Here is a 16,122-nt window from a genome sequence, read left to right on the forward strand (position 1 = left end):
TGAGTCAGTGGTTCTTACCTGATGGAGATTCTGCACTCCAGGGGATGTCTGGCAATGTCTGGGGACATTTTTTGTTGTCACAACTTGGGGTAGAGGGTGCTATTTGCTTTGAGTGGGTAGAGACCAGAGATGTTGTTCAACACTCTACAGGGCCCAGGATGTCCCCTACCCACAGGGATGATGGACCCCAAATGTCAGCACTGACATGAGAGAGACCCTGCCTCAACATGCAAGAGATCTGTTTGCTGTCTATCTATCATCAACCAGTCTATCATCTGTCAATTGATCATCTAGCTATCATCTTTCAATCATCAATCAATCATCTATCAGTTATGTATCTACCATCCATCTAATTATCCGGCATCTATCTGTTAGTCATCTGTCTATATCTATCTACCATATTTATTCCTGTTGGCTCAGGTGGTAAAGAATCTGCCTGCAATGCAGGAGACCCAGGTTCAATCCCTGGGGAGGAAAGATCCCCTGGAGAAGGGAGTGGCAACCCCCTCCAGCATTCTTGCCTGGGAAATCCCACGTGCATGGGGTCAAAAAGAGTTGGACTGAACGACTATCACTTTCGCCATATCTATAATCTATCAATTATCTATCTCCTATCTATCTACCTACTTAACCTATCACAGATAACAAGCCAGTCTCAAATATCAGCAGTGCCAAGAAATCCCAACCCAGCGATGATTCATGTGTCTGTATCAGAAAGGGCCGGGGTCCTCTGTGGGCTGGCTCCTTCCCACCTCCCAAGACTTGGAATCCTCCTACAGCCCTCTGAGGTGGGATCCTTTATCCCCAGGTGAGGAAACTGGGACCCAGGGAGGGGAGGGGCCTTGCATATGAAGCGGAGCTCAGGCTGCACTCTGAGGGCAGTAGGGAGCCATGAGAGGTGTTAAAGCAAGGGAGGAAACCAGTTGAGTCTGTGTTGGGGAGATGGCTTTGGGCCCCGGATGTGGGCTTGACTGAGGCAGGGAGCCTCGAGGGGACCCCTTTGGGAGAGCTAAAGGACTCCAAGAAGGAGGGGGCGACCCAAGTAGGGTTCAGGAGAGGTACTGGAGAGAGAAAGAGACGAGCAGGGCTGTTTCTGTAACAGCAGCTGCAGGCTGTGGCTGCAGAAGGGAGGGGGGCAGCTTCATTGGGCTCCTCCTGGGGGTCCAGGCATGGACCACTATATCTGTCCCTGGGGAGGGGAGGTCCGCTGAAGAGGGGAATGGCAGCCCAGCTTGTCACTGAATAAGCCTTCATCAGTGTTTATCTAGGCCAGGTACGGTTCAGTAGGGACACAGACTTCTGGTGAGGAACTGGCATGTGGGGGGGCTCCAGCCTGAGGGGGACATTTGGACATAGACATCCCCAATTCTGTGGGATTCGGACGGGGCAGTGGGAAGGACCCAGTGCTGGGGGCTCCCAGAGCGGGAACAGGGTCTCTGCCTGGGACTGGGGAGCACCGCCCGGGGAAATGGTATGTAGGTTCAGGCAAACAAGCAGAGCGGTGTTCCAGGTAGAGGGCATGGGTCTGGAGGCGAGACTTCAGCAAATTTGGGAAACAGGAGGAATTCAGTATGTCAGAAGGAAATCTAGGGAAGTGAACCTAGATTAGAAAAGATTGTAATGTGAGTGGCTCTTCCCCGGTGGCTCATCGGCAAAGAAACGGCCTGCAGGGCTGGAGATGTGGGTCGGGCCTCTGGGTCAGGAAGATCCCCTGGAGGAAGAAATGGTAACCCATTCCAGCATTCTTGCCTGGGAAATCCCAGAGAAGCGCCTGGCGGGCTACAGTCCATGGGGTCGCAATGAGTTGGACACGACTCAGAGACTCAGCAACGACACTGAGAGTTGGAGGTGGTGTGAAGAGCAGTTATGGGGACCGGATCCTCTCTCTTGTCACCTCCCATCCCTGCCCCAGCATCTTACAAGGTGGCAGCAGCTGTGGTTGGGAACCTCATCCCAGTAGGAACAGGGGACCTCAACTCAGGGCAAGTTTAAAAGTTGCACCTAAATTTATACCCGAAGCAGCTTCCAAGCCTGCAGCTATTTCTTGTCACCTTATTTTGGGTCTGCTGCCCTGGACACCTAACCCTTTGTAGCTGGCTCCACCAGCCAGGTCCCAGCACTGAACTTAACCCTCTGACCTCGCATAGCCCCGGGTGGAGCCCCTTGTCATAGCTACGGGTCCCTGAAGTCACTCAGCAAACCCTCAGCCTCTGGGCTGCGTGAGGCTGGGGGATACAACCCCCTGCAGGCCATGCCCGAGGAGCCCTGGGTCCGGGGAGAAAGAGCAGGACACAGACACCCCAGACTGCAGTCAGGGCTGGACCCGAGGGCGGGACGGGATGTGGGGAGGGGGAGACAGCAGGCTCCATAATGGGATCTGACACATGGAATTGAGATGCGGGGGCAGAGAGGGGATCCCCTGGTAGGGAAACCGCATGTGCAAAGACCTGGAGAACTGAGGCAGCCTGGGCCAGCCAAGAGGGGTGGAGATGCCCAGGGCCAGGTCAGCGGTGCCTGAAGACTGGAAGCCTGGACTTGACCTGAAGGCAAGCAGATTTCTCTTTCTTTTAAGCTTTTGTTTTATTTCTGTATTTATTTTTCGCTATGCCCGGTCTTTGTCGCTCGGCGTGGGCTTTCTCTAATTGCAGCGAGCGAGGGCTACTGACTAGCTGTGGTGTGCGGGTGGCTCCTCTGGTGTTGGAGCTCGGACTCTAGGGTGCAGGGGCTGCAGCAGTTGTGGCACGTGGGCTCCCTCGTTGCGGCTCCCGGGCTCGAGCGCTCTGGCCCAGTAGCTGCGGCCCAGGGGCTTAGTTGCTCCACAGCACGTGGGCTCCCTCTCCGCGGCTCCCAGGCTCGAGCACTCTGGCTCAGTAGCTGTGGCCCAGGGGCTTAGTTGCTCCACGGCACGTGGACTCTTCCTGGAGCAGGGATTGAATCTGCGTCTCCTGCACTGGGAGGTGGATTCTTTACTACTGAGCCACCAGGGAAGCCCAAGAGGGTTTCTTTAAAAAAAAAAAAAAACAACTTAATTTGTATTGGGATATAGCCGATTAACAGGGGCTTTCCAGGTGGCTCTACTGGTAAAGAATCCTACTGCCAATGCAGAAGACTCAAGAGACTCAGGTTCAATCCTGGGTCAGGAAGATCCCCTGGAGAAGGAAATGGCAACCCACTCCACTATTCTTACCTGGAAAACTCCACGGAGAGAGGAGTCTGGCGGGCTACAGTCCATGGGGTTGCAAAGAGTCGGACACGACTGCGCATGACTCGACAGCATAGCCGAATAGCAGTGTTGTAATGGTTTTGGGTGAATGGCGAAGGGACTCATCCATACAAACCTGTATCCATTCTCCCCGAGGGGCCTTCTTGACAGGGAGAGACAGCTGGGTTCCATCCTACTCGGGAGGGTCCATGGCAGGGGGGAGTGCGGGGGCAGCTGAGCTGGAGGAATCTTGCTGCCTTCACCTAGAAGAGCTGCAAACATCTCCTGGTTTCTCATTTCCAAGACCCGTGGCTTGTCTAAATGTGGAGCATTTTACTCCATGATGGATGCCCCCTCTGCCTCCCACAATTTATCTCCGCACCCACTCACTCATTCCTTTATTCATTTACTCAGTCATCTCAGTCATGCCTTCCCTGTCCCTGGGGAGCCTGGCACTCAGCCTGCTTTGGTCCTCCACGACCCCTGGCTCATCTACCAGAGCAGATGCGTTCCTCACCCAGTTTTGCCTCAGGAACAAATTCCCCTTTGATTTCCACTGGCCACCACCAGCTGGGATTCACACGCTGCTAATCCCAGTGCCAACCAACCCATATGGGGTGGCCCAGGAGTCCATGGACAGAGGAGCTTGGTAGGCTACAGTCCATGGGGTCGCAGAGCCAGACACGACTGAGCAACTAAGCCCAACACCACAAGGGGTCTAAAACTATAGCCTGGGGCGGGCGACAATCCTGCCTGCCGCTTGCGTTTGTAAAGCCTGGGAGCTGAGACTATTTGTTATCTTTTCTTTTTTAAATTGTGGTAAAATATGCATAAATTGAAAGTGTTAGTCTCTCAGTCATGTCCAACTCTTTGCGACCCCATGGACTGTAGTCTGTCAGGCTCCTCTCTGTCCATGGGATTCTCCAGGTGAGAATACTGGAGTAGATTGCCGTTCCCTCCTCCAGGGGATCTTCCCAACCCAGGGATCAAATCTGGGTCTCCCACATTGCAGGCAGATTCTTTACTGTTCTGTCTGAGCCACCAGGGAAAGCCTGGTGCATAACATAAAATTCATTTTAAAAATGCACAGTTGAGTAGCAGTAAGTACATTCACGTTGCTGTGCCACCATCGTCCATCCTCAGAACTCTTTCATCGTCCCAAACTGAAACTCTGTCCCCATTAAACATGAACTCTGCATTCCCCCTCCCTCTCCCCCGACCCTGACACCCACCATGCTCCTTCCTGTCTCTTGTGAGTCTGACTCCTCTAGGGACCTCATATAAGTGAGATCATTTCAGTGAGGTCATATAAGTGAGATCAGTATTTGTCCTTCTGTGTCTGGCTTATTTCATTTAGCGTAACGTCCTCCAAATTCATCCGTGTTGTAGCCTGTGTCAGAATTTCCTTCCTTTTTGAGGCTGAATAATATTGCATTGTGCAGATGGACCATAGTTTGCTTATTCATTCATTCATCAATGGACATTTGGGTTGTTTCCACCTTTAGCTATTGTGTGTTTTCTTTTTATAACAGCTTTACTAAGATATAGTTCACATCCCATATAATTTCACCCACCCAGGGTGTACGATTCCATGATTTTTGTGTATTCACAGAGCTGTCACCACAATTGATCTTGGAACATGTTCATTACCGTGAAAGAAACCTGTATCTCGTAACTGTAACCCCCTGATACAAATGATTTTATATTTTTTAGTAGTTGAAAAAATACAAAAGGAAACATACTATTTGGAGACAAAAGGAAGCTCTATGAAATTCAAATGGTGTCCATAAATAACGTTTTATTGGCACCTGGCCCTGCCCATTGATGTACATCTGGTTGTTTTTTTTAAGAAGTTTTTTTTTAAAGTTTTATTCTTTCACCCACAGCATAATCATACTAATTTTTTTCTCTCTCTCTCTTTCTGGTGCGTGGCATGTGGAATCTTAATCCCTTGACCAGGAATTGAACCCATACCCCCTACATTAGAAGCACAGAGTCTTTTAAAAAAATTATTTATTTATTTATTGGCAGCACTGGGTCTTCGTTGCTGCGTGGGCTTTCCTCTAGTTGCAGTGAGTGGGGGCTACTCTGTGCTGTGCTGTGCTGGCTTCTCTTTGCAATGAGTTCCCTTGTTGCGGAGCCCAGGCTCTAGAGCCCAGGCTTCAGTGGTTGTGGTTCACGGGCTTAGTTGCTCCATGGCACGTGGGATCTTCCCAGACCAGGGGTTGAACCCATGTCTCCTGCATTGACAGGCGGGTTCTTTGCCACTGGACCACCAGAGGAGTCCCAGATGTGTATCTTGTCCCTGGCTACTCTCAAGCCACAGTAGCAGAGTTGGGTGGTTTGGGCAGAGACTGTATAGTTCACAAAGCTGAGCCTTGGTACCGTGTATACCTTTGCAGGAAAAGTTTGCTGACCCTGCAATTTCTCTGCACCTCATCATCCAGGCTCCAGTCCTGCTGTGTGTGCATGCTAAGTCACTTAGGTCGTGTCTGATTCTTTGTGACCCTGTGGACCGTAGCCCGCCACGCTCCTCTGTCCATGGGATTCTCCAGGCAAGAAGAGCGGAGTGGGTTGCTGTGCCCGCCTCCAGGGGATCTTCCCGACCCAGGGATAGAACTCACGTCTCATCATGTTTCCTGCATTGGCAGGTGGGTTCTTTACTGCTACGGTCACCTGAGAAGCCCCCCAATCCAGCTGAGCCCCCTCCATCTTGCCCAGGGATGTCAGCACCAGCCTCCTGCTTCCTTCCTTGAAAGACCGTTATGCCCAGGAGCACGAGTGTCAAGGATGCCTCCTTCAGGGAGGCCCTGCAAACATCACTGTGGATGGTGTGTTCAGAGTTCAATTCAGATGTCCCGTCCAGTGGCTCCCTTAGCTTGGAATTCTGAGCGCCAGCACCGCGGACATCTGGGACCGGATTGTCCTCTGTGGGGGGCCATCCCGCGCATGGTAGGGGTGCTTTTCTGAGTGTTTGTTTATTTGGCTGTGCTGGGTCTTATTTGTGGCACCTGGAACCTTTGATCTTTGTCGAAGGGTTCTGGATCTCTGGTTTTGGCATGTGAACTCTTGAGCTGCAGCATGTGGAATCTAGTTCCCTGAGCAGGGATAAAACCCAGGCCTCTAGCCTTGGGAGCGTGGAGTGTTGGCCACTGGACCACCAGGGAAGCCCCAGATTGTAGAGTTTTAAGCAGCAACCCTGATGTCTGCCCACCACACGCGTGCAGCAGCCTCTACCTGCTGGCACTGATGACCAACAATGGCCCCATGTAGCTACATGTCCCTTCAGGGCAGGATTGCCCCTGAGTGAGGATCCCTGCAATAGAACTGCTTCATTTGTACGTAAGCAGTTTAATATTCAATATTACGTGTATATGTAGCTCTTTCCCTGCTGATAGATGCGTCTGCTACTTCTGGTTTTTCCCCTTTCTTAGAAATAATGTAACACGCTTCCTGTGTGTAACATTGAGTCATATTTTAAATCACAAAAGGACCTACGTGAGACTCATCTGGCTGTTTGAGAAACAGTATTCGTCCCCGGTAACCTCTCAGCCTGGGCACTGCTGACACGTGGACGGGGACCCTTCTTTGCTGTAGACCTCTGTCCTGTGCATTGTGGGGTGCATTGCAGCATTTCTGGTTTCCACTCACCAGATACCAGCAGCCCCCAATAAAACCTCCCCCACCAACATAACCAAAAATGTCCCCTGACATTGCCCAGCGTCCCCAGGGCTTAAAATCACCTTCCCCTTTTGTCTGACCCCACCAGGCCTGGCTTGGTGGGTGGTAGAAAGTGAATCGGAGAAGGCAGTGGCACCCCACTCCAGTACTCCTGCCTGGAAAATCCCATGGACGGAGGAGCCTGTTAGGCTGCAGTCCATGGGGTCGCTAAGAGTCAGATATGACTGAGCGACTTCACTTTCACTTTTCACTTTCATGCATTGGAGAAGGAAATGGCAACCCACTCCAGTGTTCTTGCCTGGAGAATCCCAGGGACGGGGGAGCCTGGTGGGCTGCTGTCTCTGGGGTCGCACAGAGTCGGACACGACTGAAGTGACTTAGCATAGAAAGTGAATAGAGACCTCCCCCTCATCACGCAGACACACCAAGAGTTGGGCTTTTCACACCTGACACCTCTCCCACTCCTCACCGCCCTCCTGTAATATGTCGATTACTCGCCTCTTTAGCAGATGGGTAAACTGAGACCTAGCCAGGAAAGCCAGTAATCTATCTTCCTGCTCCCTCAAGTTGTCTCCAGGCAGCAGAAATTACAGCCCTCAGAGTCCCAAATAGCTTGTTTCTCTCTCTCCAAGGCAGCTGCTGAACACACTAGCCTGTGGTTCAGACTCCCAGCTGCAGAGATTTTTTTTTTAAAAGCTTCAATTCTCATCCACTGGAGATCACAAGCTTTAAAGAAGGCAGAGCAGTCTGGTCCCTGATGAGGGGGCCTGGTTGTATTTGCCCACGGCAGTGGGGAACCATCACAAAATGAGCCCCTGCCAGTGAGTCCCACCCCAGGCTGTTCTGCTCAGTGAGCTCAGAAGGAGGCTCCTACAGACATTTTGGTGAGAATGTGGGACCCTGAGATGGTGCTGGGTGCAGCTTTGGAGGCATGGATTAGAGGTCACCTCCTCCAGGAAGCCTCCAGGAGTGCATTCCTTCCATTCTCACCTGGTCTGCTTTATAAAACTCCTCAAGTTTAGGAAGCCTCCACCCCTGGGCCCTGAAGGCTCCTCACCAACTGGTGAGACAAGATGTCGAGGTGAGGGAACCTTGAGAAGAGCGTGGAGGCTCAGGCTGTTAGAGCTTTGAGGCTTCTCTGCATTTTCAGAAAAGAGAAGGCTGTTAGAGGCTCAGGCTGTTAGAGCTTTGAGGCTTCTCTGCATTTTCAGAAAAGAGAAGGCTATTGAAGCTGGTTGTTTCCAACTCTGCCTGAATATTCGAGTGACCTCGGGGAGACCTGAAGACCTACGATCCCACCTGAACTCAGTGAACACCGTATCCCCGGCAAAGGGATAAGCCAGGGTCAGGTGCCTTGGGATACGAGGGACGGGGAGGACCATCATGGCTTCTCCAGATCCTGCCCCCAAGATGCACAACCAAGCCTGGGCACCAGCAACCAGCAGGCGTGCTTATTGGTAAATGGCTGTAAGATAACTAACTGCACTCGGCAAAAATGTCACTTTCTTGAAAGACACAGAAAGGCTGAAAAAAAAAATGCTCCTGATAAAGGAGACTAGGTCCTGAAGAAGACTCTCGAGAGTCCCTTGGACAGCAAGGAGATCAAATCAGTCCATCCTAAAGGAAATCAGTCCTGAATATAATATTCATTGGAAGGACTGATGTCGAAGCTGAAGCTCCAGTGCTTTGGCCACCTGATGAGAAGGGCCGACTCATTGGAAAAGACCCTGATGCTGGGAAAGATTGAAGGCGGGAGGAGAAGGGGGTGACAGAGGATGCGATGGTTATATAGCATCATCGACTCAATGGATATGAGTTTGGGCAAACTCTGGGAGAGAGTGAAGGACGTGGAAGCCTGGCGTGCTGCAGTCCATGGGGTCACTTGGACACGACTTAGTGACTGAACAACAACAACAACGGAAAGACATGAGAACAAAAGACAACCAGTGAGAAACTTCCCTGGTAGTCCAGGGATGAAAACTTTGTCTCCCAATGCACAGGATGCTGCTTCGATCCCTGGTGGGGGAGCTGAGATCCCGTGTGCCTCACAGCCAAAATACCAGAACAAAAAACAGAAGCAACATTGTAACAAATCCAATAAGGACTTTAAAAGTGATGCATATTAAAAAAAATTATTAAAAAAGACAACAGGTGAGTCTGGACTGGATCCTAAATGAGGAAAGAAAATGTTGCCTTAAGGGATATTGACTTAGTCTGCTTGTGCAACCATAACACAATATCAAGGCTTCCCAGGTGGCTCAGTGGTAAGAATCTGCCTGCAATGCAGAAGGCAAGTGTTCGACCCCTGGGGTGGGAAGATTCCCTGGAGAAGGGAATGGCAACCCACTCCAGTATTCGTGCCTGGAAAATCCCATGGACAGGGGAGCCTGGCGGACTATAGCCTATGGGGTCACAGACTCAGACACAATTGGGCACACATGCACGCCACACAATACCAGAGACTCAGTGGCTTATAAACACAAACTTATATCTCACAGATCCGGAGGCTGGAAGTCCAAGTTCAAGGTAAGGGCTGATTCGGCACCTGATAAGGTCTTCCTGGCTCATAGTTGTTGTCTTTTCACTGGGGTTTTACATGGCAGAAGGGGCAAGGGAGCCCTCTGGGATCTCTTTATAAAGGCCCTAATCCCATTCACCAGAGAAGGCAATGGCACCTCACTCCAGTACTCTTGCCTGGAAAATCCCATGGACGGAGGAGCCTGGTGGGCCGCAGTCCATGGGGTCTCTAAGTGTCGGACACGACTGAGCGACTTCACTTTCACTTTTCACTTTCATGCATTGGAGAAGGAAATGGCAACCCACTCCAGTGTTCTTGCCTGGAGAATCCCAGGGACGGGGGAGCCTGGTGGGCTGCCGTCTATGGGGTCGCACAGAGTCGGACACCACTGAAGTGACTTAGCAGTAGCAATCCCATTCACAGGAGTTCCACCTTCATGAGCTAATCATCCCCCAAAGGGCCCACCTCCTTGATACCACCACCTGAGTGTTAGGATCCCAGAGTATGCATTTTGGGAGGACACAAGCATCAGACCAGCAGCAGTGGGGTTCACTTGACTGCAAAATGTCAGTTTATTGTTGTTTAGTTGCTAAGTCATGTCCAACTCTTTGCCACCCCCATTGACTGTAGCCCAACAGGCTCCTCTGTCCATGGGATTTTCCAGGCATGAATACTGGAGTGGGTTGCCATTCCCTTCTCCAGGGGATATTCCTGACTTAGGAATGGGACCTGGGTCTTCTGCATTGGCAGGCAGATTCTTCACTGCTGAGCCACCAGGGAAACCCTACAAAATGTGAGTAAGATCATGGCATTTCTCAATGAAAAATTTGGGGAGTGCAACATTTGTCCTGGAGTTGGGTGGGAATCTCCTGGTTCTCAGGAATCGCCTGTATCTCAGGATATACAAACAGAAGAATTTAGGAGCCATGGAACATGATGTCAGCTGTGTATTCTCAAATAGTTAAAAATTATATTACATTGCTCTGCACTTAATATTTATATCCCTCCCCATGCATGTGTTGCAGCCCTAACCCCATCTGGAGTGGGGTGCCATTGCCTTCTCCGATGTACCTCAGAATATAACTGTATTTGGAGGTATGGTCTTTAAAAAGATGATTATGTTAAAATGATGCCTCGCAGTGGGCTCTAACCCAGTCCGACTGGTGTCCTTATGTGCACGCTTAGTCGCTCGGTCGTGTCTGACTCATTGTGACCCCATGGACTGTAGCCTGCCAGGCTGCTCTGTCCATGGACTATGGAAGCATCGTGGTTGCAACAGCAGGATCAGGGCAGGGGCCCTTCTCCGAGGGCCAGTGGGGATGGTGGTGCCAGGGTGGGCGTCGGGGTACAGTCTTGGGCAAGGTCCACACTGCCCCTTTCCGGCCTCTCCCCCACCTTAATGGCCTCAGTCCCTTTCTCTTCTGGTCTCTTGAGTTGTCCCTCATGAGAGCAGTGTTTGCTCCATTTTGCAGAAGTGGGCATTGACAGGCCTGTCGGCCACACACTGACGTGCTTGTCACGCCTGAGGGCAGAGAAACCCCGTCCCCACAAGCTGTCACTCCTCGTTCCTCTCCCCCCACACCTGGCACCTGCCAGTCTCTTTCCTATCTCGGTGGATTTGCCTGTTCTGGATGTTTCATATACATGGAATCACATACAATGTGACCTTTCGGGTCTGGCTTCTATTGCTCATCAGTTTTCGGGCTTCCTACGTGTTGCAGCCTATGTCAGTGCTTTCTTCCTTGTTGTTGTTGAGTCGCTAAGTTGTGTCCAGCTCTTTGCAGCTCGATGGACAGCAGTGCACCAGGCTTCCAGTCCTTCACTGTCTCCAGGAGTTTGCTCAAACTCATGTCCATTAAGTTGATGTTGCTCTCTAACCGTCTCATCCTTTGCTGCCCCTTCTCCTTTTGCCTTCAGTTGTTCCTTTTTAGGGCTGACCAAATATGTTATTTTTTAAAATCAGGGCTTTGCTTATAGAAATGCAAAATGCTATATTTGGCAAACATCAAACGATGTTTGGTTTCATTTTTTTTTTTATCCCCTCCACAAATAGCTCAAAATTGACTCAAGCTGCCAAACATCACACACTCCCAACGCTTAACCACAAGCCCAAGGGTCTCCTATTGAAAAGATTCGGGGTTTGGACATCCTTCGATGGCCCCCGTGGGACTAACATTTTAATTAAAAAGGTCTTAGAATGACAGACTTGAAATGTAAACTCCCAGGCATAGAAGGCCCGGCCGTGCCTGACATTCCAGGCCAGTCTCCTTGGAGCCCAGCAGCCGCAGAAGTCCCCAAGCTGAGCCAGGAATAGTTCTGCCTTTTATTTGGAAAGAGAATTACAGGGCGTGCAGCCCAGCCCCAAGCTTGCTGCGTCGAAGCCGTATTTTTGAACACGACCGTAACCGCACACTTGCCTTCGATAGTCTGTGCCAGGCTAAATGCTGCCAGCTGCCTAGACGCTCGGCTTGAGGCTCTAAACACAGGTTCTTTTTTATTCCTGTTTTAAGGTCTATCCGACTATTTCTGTGCAAAAACAGATTTAAAATCTCGATGGCTCAGAAGCCACTGGCAGCTGCCAAGGCCGCCCTGTTCTCTCAACTCCCCTCAAGGGGAATCTCAGGTTTGCCTTGTCCGTGGAGATTTTCCTACCTGCAGGAGCTGTCCCTGGTTCCCCAAATTTCCACTTCCCCATCACCCCAAGCCTGGAGAGGGTGGGTCTCTGGGATTGATGGGCTGACTGGCTAGGATGAGATGAACAATTCCTGGAAGGAGGCCTGGGTGTTTCTACCAGAGAAAGCAGGATGCATGATGGGAATGAAAACAGTCATGTGGTCACAGTGGTTGAGCCAAGATTTGAAGTTGGGCCCTACCTAGGTGAACGTCACAGGGTTAGTGTTGAGCCCTGGCTGGTGGGAGTGTAAAATGGTCAAGTCGCTGAAGTTTGGTGGGTCCTCCAAAAGTTAAAGGTAGAATTACCAGCTGAGCCACAAGGGAAGCCTAAGAATACTGGAGTGGGTAGCCTATCCCTTCTCCAGGGGATCTTCCCGACCCAGGAATCGAACCAGGGTCTCCTGCATTGCAGGCAGATTCTTTACCAACTGAGCTATCAGGGAAGCCTAGAATTACACAATGATCCATTCATTCCAGTCCTACCACAAAGAATTGAAAACAGGGGTTCAAATGAAAAAGGGCTTCCTAGGTGGCACAGTGATACAGAGTCCAATGCAGAAGACATAAGAGATGGGGTTTAGTCCCTGGGTCAGGAAGATCCCCTGGAGTAAGAAATGGCAACTGACTCCAGTATTCTTGCCTGAAAAATTCCATGGACAGAGGAGCCTGGTGAGCCACAGTTCACGAGGTTGCAAAGAGTCAGACACGATTGAGCGACTGAGCATCCATGCATGTGCTTCCTGTACCCGTTCAAATAAAACTTGTGCATGCATGTTCACAGCAGCGCTAGTCAGAGTCTCTGAAAGGTGGAAACAACCCAAATGTCCACCAGAGGATGAATGGATAAACAAAATGCAGTCCATGCATGCAATTGATCCTAGGTGGCACAGTGGTAGAGAATTCGTGTGCCAATGCAGGAGACACAAGAGATGCAGGTTCAATCCCTGGCTTGGGAGGAGGGCATGGCAACCCACTCCAGTATTCTTGCCTGGGAAAGCCCGTGGGCTGAGGAGCCTGGTGGGCTACAGTCCACAGGGTCGCAAAGAGTTGGACATGACTGAGCAAGCATGAGGTGAGGTGTACAATAGAATATTACTCAGCCATCAAAAGAAAAAACACTGATGCATGCTACCATGTGGATAAACTTTGAAGACATCATGCTGATTGAAAGAAGCCAGACACAGAAGGCCACAGAGTGTACGATCCCATCTACAGGAATTGCCCAGAATCAGCAAATCTGTAGGGACAGGAAGTAGACTAGTGGTTGCCAGGGGCTGGGGGAGGGGCAGATGGGCAGTGACTGCTTATGGGGACAGGCTCTCTTTTGGGGGTGATGAAAATGTTCTGGAACTAGGTGGTGAACTAGAGATGTTGGCTGCATAACCTTGTGAACCTACAAAGCCCACTAAATTTACTTCAAAATGGTAAATTTCACATTATGTGAATTTCATTGCAAAAAAAAAGCAACTCAGCTCTACCCTTGGGTTCAAGGAAAGGAAGTGTCTGGAAGCAGGTGGGGGAGATAACGGCATATCAGCAACACCTGTGAAAAAAAACTTCGGGGTTCCGTTGGGTTGATATGACTCAGCGGGGGGAGGGGCGGGGCCGGGACGCAGTGAATCTCTGCCCCTCAACAGGGGTATAGGGTCTGGAAGAGGGAGGTGGGTTCCCTGGCCAGACCACAGCCGTGGAGTGAGGCAAAGACAAAGAGCAGGGGATTTGGGGAAGAGCTCTGCAGGGCTGAGAAAATTTCAGAACCCATCCCTTCAAAGAGAAATAGTCAGTGTTAACTCTAGAGCTGGGCTGATGGCATTCAAATCCCAAACTCTGCCACTTACCAGCCGTTATGGCCTTGGGCAAGCCACTGGGCCTCTCTGAGTCTCAGTTTCCTCAACTGTGAAATGGGGTTAAGAAGAGGACCTGTTTTGAGACTTCTCTGGTGGTCCAGTGGTTGGGACATCGCGCTCCCAGTGTGGTGAGGGTCAGGGTGGAGGGTCTGGGTTCCATCCCTGGTTGGGGAACGATCCTACATGCTATGAGTTTGCATGCTGCGGATCCCAAGTGCCACAACTAAGACTCAGCACAGCCGGATGAATAAATATTAAAAAGAAAATAAAAGAATAGGACCTGTTTCATAACAGCTGTGAGAACTCAGTGGCTTGGGGTAAATGCACTATTCCCAGCAGAGGGAATGGCATAGGGAAAGCTCTGGAGATGTGAAGCTGTGTGGCAGACTGATGATGAACAGTGGGCAGACCTGGAGAGAGGCTGGGTTTCCGCCTCAGACACACCCAGCACACAGTAGGTGTTCAGACGGCTTCAGATACCTGCCCTGGCCTGGAGGAAATGAGCCAATTCCATCCTCTTTGCTTCAGGTTGGCCCCTAGGAATTAAAGCCGCCCCCCACCCGCCCCAGTTCTAGTTTAAAGAAGTTATACAAATGAGCAAGCACATAAAAAGATGCTCAACATCATTAATCACCAGGGAAATGCAAATCAAAACCACAAAGCGATACCACCTCACACCCATGAGGGCGGCTCCTATCAAAAACACAGAAAATAACAAATGTTATCAAGGAGGTCGAGAAATTGGAACACTTGTGCACTGTTGGGGGGGAAAGTGAAAAAGTGCAGCTGCCGTGGAAAGAGTAGAGGAGTTCCTCGAAAAATTAAAAATAGAACGACCTTATGATCCAGCAGTCTCACTTCTGGGTAGATCCCGCAAAGAACTGAAATTGGGGTCTCTAAGAGATCCTTGTCCACTCGTGTTCATAGCAGCATTTTCCACAATAGCTGAAAGGTGGAAGCCACCCAAGTGTCTAGCAAAGGACGGATGATCAAGCACAACGCGGTCCATCCATACAGCAGAATATTATTCAGCCTTTAAAAGAAAGAAAGCTGTCGCACAGTACGTGGATAACCCTTGAAGACATTATGCTGAGTAAAATAAGCCAGTAACAAAAAGACAAGCGGGCATGATTCTGCTTATGGGAAATTCCTAGAGCAGGTTCAGAGACAGAAAGCAGAATGCTAGTTGCTAGGGGCTGGGGGAGGGGGAGTGGGGAGTTAGCATTTAACCAGGACAGGGTTTCGTTTTTGCAAGGTGAAGGGCATTTGGAGATGGATGGTGATGATGGTGTGAATGTACTCAGGGCCACTGAGCTGTGCATTTAAAAATAGTTAAGATGGTGAATTATATGTTACGTGAATTTTACCACAATTTTTACCACAATTTGAAAAAAAACCACACACACTCTGAGATGTGTCTGTAAGAGAATAGATAATTCATTTGTACCCAGGGTGGGGCTCGCTGGGTGATGCAGGGTGAACAGCTCATTCTCTGGGTGCCTGTTTCCTCCACTGCAAACTGGGGGTGTGGGGGCCCCCCTCCCGGTGTCACTGGGAAGGTTAACATGTCATGTAGGGAAACCAGATGGGGTTGGGAAGGGGCGCCCCACATTTTGCAGGTCCTGCTTGGGAAATCAAACCTTGAATGTTCTGTTTTGGCTGACTGAGCACCATGCCTGCACTTTATTGCACAGAAAGATGCCAAGCACCTTGAGCAACCGTAAAACTAAAACTTGGGGCTTCCCTGGTGGCTCCGTGGTAAGGAATCTGCCTGCCGATGCAGGAGACGCAGGTTCGATCCCTGGTCCAGAAAGATCCCACATGCTGAGGAGTAACTAAACCCTGCACCACAAGTACTGAGCTTGTGGTCTGCAGCAAGAGAAGCTGCCACAACGGGAAGCCTGCGTGCCCAGACCAGAGAGGAGCCCCTGCTCTCTGCAACAAGAGGAAAGCCTGGGCAGCGATGAAGACCCGGCACAGCCAAAAGTAAATAAATAAAATTCTAAAAAAAAAAAAAACAAGAAAACAAAACCCCCAAACGTGCTGGTGTTTGTCCCGTGCCTGCCACGTGCCTGGCCAGCATTGTATCCACCCATTTTACAGAAGAGGGAACTGAGGCTCAGAGAGGTGAAGTGACTCGCTCCAGGTCACCCAGCAGGATGTGGCTGGGGTGGAACTAGAAGCCCTAATTTGCCTGAGCC

The sequence above is a fragment of the Bos grunniens genome, chromosome 7 (genome assembly GCF_055505025.1).
Source record: "Bos grunniens cultivar Pamir isolate PY7600 chromosome 7, Bosgru_T2T1.0, whole genome shotgun sequence".
In the NCBI taxonomy this organism is placed as follows: Eukaryota; Metazoa; Chordata; class Mammalia; order Artiodactyla; family Bovidae; genus Bos; species Bos grunniens.